We start from the raw sequence: 6,065 nt of genomic DNA on the forward strand, positions 1-6,065 counted from the left end.
ACCGCATGCAAATAGGACACGTAGGGCAGCCCAGCCAGGTGCAGCCTGGTCAATAGAATGGATAAGGAAGAGCAGACAGGGATATCCACAGAAGGAGTAGATTCGATCCTTAATCCAAGACCGGAGGGACTCCAGCCGCGCTCTTCCTCGGAGGCACCTACGGCAGGTCGCCATCACGGGCTACAGGAGGAACTCCAGCCGCGCTATTCCTCGTCAGAGGAGTCGCCGGGGAGGCGGATGCCAGGCACGGCCCGAGCGCCGCAGGGCCCCAAGTTCTCTCGCGAGCAGTGTGGCTGGTCGACGGCGGGCTGCGGCTGCTCGACGCTGTGGAGGCAGAGGCCACGAGGCGCCGGCGAGTGCCTGTGTGCGGCGAGGGCGCCGTCTCGGTGCGGGCTGGGCGAGGCCTGGTGCAGGGCGGGCGCGCGCGATGGCGGCCACGGCCTGGCACTGCTGGCCACAACTTGGCGCAGGGGCCCGGCCACGGGTGTGGCTTGGGCGCGGCCGGGTGGCGGGGGCGCTTGGCGCGACTGCATCAACATCGACGACTGCGGCGTCGGAGGAGCTGCTCATGACGCGCATGCCGGAGGGCGACCCTGTAGAGAGCCGACGCCGCTGATCTGCACGGATGTGCGTTTCCGTCGCGGGAGGCGAAGCCGGTGGTTCCGGTCGCCTAGTCCAGCGCGGGGTCGAGGCCAGACGCTGAGAGCATCTCCAACAGCCGTGGTAAAAAGCGCGCGTGGGGTAAACCAAGTCTTTTGGACGCGTGGGACGTTTCGGCGCGCTCCAGCGGTGGTGGGAAAATCGCGCGCGGGGAACGGTTTGCGCGCGCGCGGAAAAAGGCGGCAGGTCGCGCGCTTTTTTTGCTGCACCGCTTCCGGCGCGCGTCACACGCCTATTGCACACGTTTCTCTTCCTCTTCCGTTGCCACACGCCCCTCCACCGCTTCCTCGGTTGCTTCCGCTGCCACCCGCGCCATCGCTCCAGTGCCCCGCCACCATGCCGCCGCGCCGCCGAGGAGTGTCGGGCTACCGCGGCGTCCGCCAGCGCCCCAACGGCGGGTTCTACTTGGAGATACGGTCCGGCCAACTTCGGCTCGGCCTCGGCACCTTCGAAACGGCGCACGAGGCCGCCCGTGCGTACGACGCGGCGGCGTGGCGCCTAGGCAGGCCGCGCCAGCAGATGAACTTCCACGATGTCCACACGCTGCAGCAGGCGCTGGACATCGCCCCGCCGCCTTGTCTTCGCACGGCACAAGACCGTGCGGAGCACGCTGAGCGGCAGAACCGCCTCCTCGTCGCCCATGAGGACGAGCGAGTCATGGCGGAGTGGCACCAACAACACCCGGAGGACGTCTACTACGAGCAAGCCTACTGGGCAAGGCGCCACGAGGAGACGCAAAGGCGCCGCGCTGAGCGGTTGGACAGGCGTCGGCGGAAGGCCCTGGCGCTATCCCAGTGTGATGTAGTTGAGAATGGTGGTGAGACGATCTTTACATCTGATGATAATTGTTGGGCAGACATGTGGCTCGATACCTCGGATCAGACCAGCGAGGATGGCGACGATGACGATGACGACGACGACTGGGAGTAGGCTGTAGCTGCACTAGTAGTTTTTATCTATGTCCTTGCACTATCTAAATAATTTTTATCTATCTATGCTATGGAACTATGTAAAATATCTATGTATCGTTTTTTCTATCTATGAATTTTATTTAAAAAAAATGTACGCACTGTTTAGCACGCGCTGCATTTTAGCGCAGCCGCTGGAGCTACGCGCGCGCGCTCAATTTTGACGCGTCTGCTGGAGCCACCGCTGCCGGTCGCGCCAAACCAGGCAAACGGCGCGCGACAAATGCCTTTTTTGCGCGCGGCGCGTTGCACGGCTGTTGGAGATGCTCTGATGGCAAGATGGCGATGAGCGCCACCACCAGTCCAGTGAAGATGGTAATGAAGTGAGGCATCGTACCTTTTGTTGATTCACGTTCCATAAAGAGAAATTTGGATCGACGGATGCCAATGCCCTTCTTCATTCTCTAGTTCACGTCCTCTGTGCTTGCGTAACTGCCGTATCGGGCATGGCCCTTCTCTTTCGCTGTACGCTGTCGCCGATAGAATCGCTCCGCGGGGAGCGTGCTGATAACGTGTTAGAAGAGTAATCGAGAGAGAATCGAAAGAGACAACGAATGATTCAACCAACTCTTTATTCCATCAGATTGGTTACATATATAGCATGTGAAAAGGTGCCTTCTGGGTGAAGACACAACCCTCTAGGAGCAACCGTCGTGCGGTCTCCAAAAGTGGAACAGTGGGGATTAACCTTAATTAACATTTAGTTAATTAATCTTAACAATATCCACCCACCCTCTAATCGTGCGCACCGCTACCCGCTATGAATGCAATCATATTAACGCCCAGTGCAATTGTCTCCCCTTCCGATCGCATATTTTCTTTCTTTTCTCCCCTCCGCCGTTACTCATCTTAAGCAAGCGGCAACTAATTGATCCCTCCTTCAGAATTATTTTCCCTTAGTGAGCAGCGACTGGGATCCCATCTACACGCCATGTGCTCCTCCGACCGTTGATCAGGCTCGCCTCCGCGGCACTCCGGGATTATCTGGAGCTACGTTCCCCTTGCAAGTATGATTCCGGCATCATCAAGAAGGCGGTGCCCTGGTCCTCCCTCCCTGTCCATGTCTACTTTCCTTCCATGGTAGATTCGGCATCACTCCTCCACCGGCCGTCTATGCCGCCCAACCTAGAAGCAGGTTCTTCTTGCGTTCACAGAGTCGTCGCCTTCCTCACCATGTCATGTGTGTTGGCTGTCGGCCAAGCTTGTAAGCAACGCATTACTCCGATCGATCTATCTTAGTTCATATGCTTATATCTCAAGATATTACAGGGAATTCAAATTGGAGGATGAGAGGAGGACGGAATGGAGCCAGCTAACACTCACACCATCTACCCTATCCAATCCTCGGCCGAGGCCGCCACCACCACACGCTACAATGCCACTTGTACAGCTAAATAGTGTTTAGTTAGCGGGCCCATTTTGGGCCGCGTAGATGAGATGGAGCTCAAATGCTTCTCTTGGGCCTGGCCTGCTGCTCTTTTGCCGTATCGCCCTGTAGCACATCAGGTGTTGTCGTTGGATCATCTGTAGGACTGCTAACAATCCCCCCCTAGAGAAGAAACGGCTTGCCCCCAAGCCGGAGCGCTAGGGAATTGTTGCTTAAGCATCTCCTGGTCCTCCCAGGTCGCCATTGACACCGGAGAATGGCTCCACTTGACCAGAACTTGAGCGATCAACTTGTCTCCTCGCGGTACCAGACGACGATCGAGGAAACGAGCTAGAATCTGCAGTTGAGTTGCCGAAGAAGGAAGTGACTGACATACCTGCTGATCAGAGTTGACGTGGTGCTTGAGTAGAGATACATGAAAGACTGGGTGTACCCTACAATTCTCCGGAAGTTCCAGTCTGTATGCTACTGCCCCAACCTTGGTCGTGATCATGAAGGGACCGAAATATTTGAAGGCCAGTTTATGGTTTGCTCGCGGTGCAATCGACGGCTGAATATAAGGCTGCATCTTCAAAAAAACTGACTCCCCCAATTCGAAGGATCTCTCTGTACTGTGCTTGTCACCTTGAGCTTTCATTCATTGTTGCACCCGTAGAGAATGTTGCTTGACTGATTCCATGACAACATGTCGCTCATTCAACCATTGTTGAACATCAGAATTTCCAATGGCATCCATTGGCGAAATGCCAAAGTAACGAGGAGCATGCCCGTATACCAGCTTGAAAGGGAGTTCGGCCCATCGATGAGTGCTAGTTTGTATTATACCAGAGTTCACACAGAGGCAGCCAGCTAGACCAACTATTTAGGTGAGCACTGATGAAACAGCGGAGATACCCTTCCACCTGCTGGTTGACACGCTCGGTTTGCCCGTCAGTCTGCGGGTGTTGACCAGAGCTCATGCAAAGTTTAATACCAATTCTGCTACACACTTCCTTCCAGAAAATGCTGGTGAAAATAGGAGCTCTATCTGAAACCAATGAGACAGGGAGGCCATGAAGATGATACACACGATCTAGGAAGGACTCAGCCACTATGGCAACCGTGTAGGGATGTTTGAGCGCAATGAAATGACCATATTTAGTTAGCTTATCAATGACCACCAATATGCAATTGTAGTGTCGTGAAACTAGTAAACCTTCAATGAAGTCCATTGTCATCATTTCCCACGGCTGAAAAGGCACTGGCAACGGTTGCAGTAAACCAGGATAAGGTACTGTTGGAAATATGCCCTAGAGGCAATAATAAAATGATTATTAAATTTCCTTGTTCATGATAATTGTCTATTGTTCATGCTTTAATTGTATTATCCGGAAATCGTAATACATGTGTGAATACATAGACCACAATGTGTCCCTAGTGAGCCTCTAGTTGACTAGATCGTTGATCAACAGATAGTCATGGTTTCCTGGCTATGGACATGGGGATGTCATTGATAACGGGATCACATCATTAGGAGAATGATGTGATGGACAAGACCCAATCCTAAACATAGCACAAGATCGTATAGTTCGTTTGCTAGAGTTTTTCCAATGTCAAGTATCTTTTCCTTAGACCATGAGATCGTATAACTCCCGGATACCGTAGGAGTGCTCTGGGTATACCAAACGTCACAACGTAACTGGGTGACTATAAAGGTATACTACGGGTATCTCCGAAAGTGTCTGTTGGGTTGACACGGATCAAGAGTGGGATTTGTCACTTCGTATGACGGAGAGGTATCTCTGGGCCCACTCGGTAATGCATCATCATAATGAGCTCAAAATGACCAAGTGTCTGGTCACGGGATCATGCATTACGGTACGAGTAAAGTGACTTGCCGGTAACGAGATTGAACGAGGTATTGGGATACCGACGATCGAATCTCGGGCAAGTAACGTACCGATTGACAAAGGGAATTGTATACGGGGTTGCTTGAATCCTCGACATCGTGGTTCATCCGATGAGATCATCGAGGAGCATGTGGGACCCAACATGGGTATCCAGATCCCGCTGTTGGTTATTGACCGGAGAGCCGTCTCGGTCATGTCTACATGTCTCCCGAACCCGTAGGGTCTACACACTTAAGGTTCAGTGACGCTAGGGTTGTAGAGATATGAATGTGCAGTAACCCGAAAGTTGTTCGGAGTCCCGGATGAGATCCTGGATGTCACGAGGAGTTCCGGAATGGTCCGGAGGTGAAGAATTATATATAGGAAGTGCAGTTTCGGCCATCGGGAGAGTTTCGGGGGTCACCGGTATTGTACCGGGACCACCGGAAGGGTCCCGGGGGTCCACCGGGTGGGGCCACCCATCCCAGAGGGCCCCATGGGCCAAAGTGGGGAGGGGCACCAGCCCATAGTGGGCTGGTGCGCCCCCCTTGGCCCAACCCATGCGCCTAGGGTTGGGAACCCTAGGGTGGGGGGGCGCCCCACCTGGCTTGGGGGGCACTCCACCCCTTGGCCGCCGCCCCCCTAGGAGATCCCATCTCCCAGGGCCGGCGCAACCCCCTAGGGGGCCTATATAAAGGGGGGGAGGGAGGGGGCAGCCGCACCCTTGAGTCTTGGCGCCTCCCTCTCCCCTGCTACACCTCTCCCTCTCGCAGTATAACGGCGAAGCCCTGCTGCGGTGACGCCCTGCATCCACCACCACGTTGTCGTGCTGCTGGATCTTCATCAACCTCTCCTTCCCCCTTTCTGGATCAAGAAGGAGGAGACGTCACGCTGACCGTACGTGTGTTGAACATGGAGGTGCCGTCCGTTCGGTGCTAGGATCTCCGGTGATTTGGATCACGTCGAGTACGACTTCCTCATCCCCGTTCTTTGAACGCTTCCGCGCGTGATCTACAAAGGTATGTAGATGCAATCCGATCACTCATTGCTAGATGAACTCATAGATGGATCTTGGTGAAACCGTAGGAAATTTTTTGTTTTCTGCAACGTTCCCCAACAGTGGCATCATGAGCTAGGTCTATGCGTAGTTCTCTTTGCACGAGTAGAACACAATTTGTTGTG

General features: G+C 54.2%; 1 pseudogene; it reads left to right on the forward strand.

Moving 5' to 3' along the window:
- The first annotated feature begins 601 nt into the window (after positions 1–601).
- On the forward strand, positions 602–1,562 carry LOC147961535 (ethylene-responsive transcription factor 3-like; annotated as a pseudogene).
- The last annotated feature ends 4,503 nt before the right edge of the window (positions 1,563–6,065 follow it).

Source organism: Triticum urartu, chromosome 7A (genome assembly GCF_056163025.1).
Source record: "Triticum urartu cultivar PI428250 chromosome 7A, HENAU_Tu73, whole genome shotgun sequence".
Taxonomy (NCBI): Eukaryota; Viridiplantae; Streptophyta; class Magnoliopsida; order Poales; family Poaceae; genus Triticum; species Triticum urartu.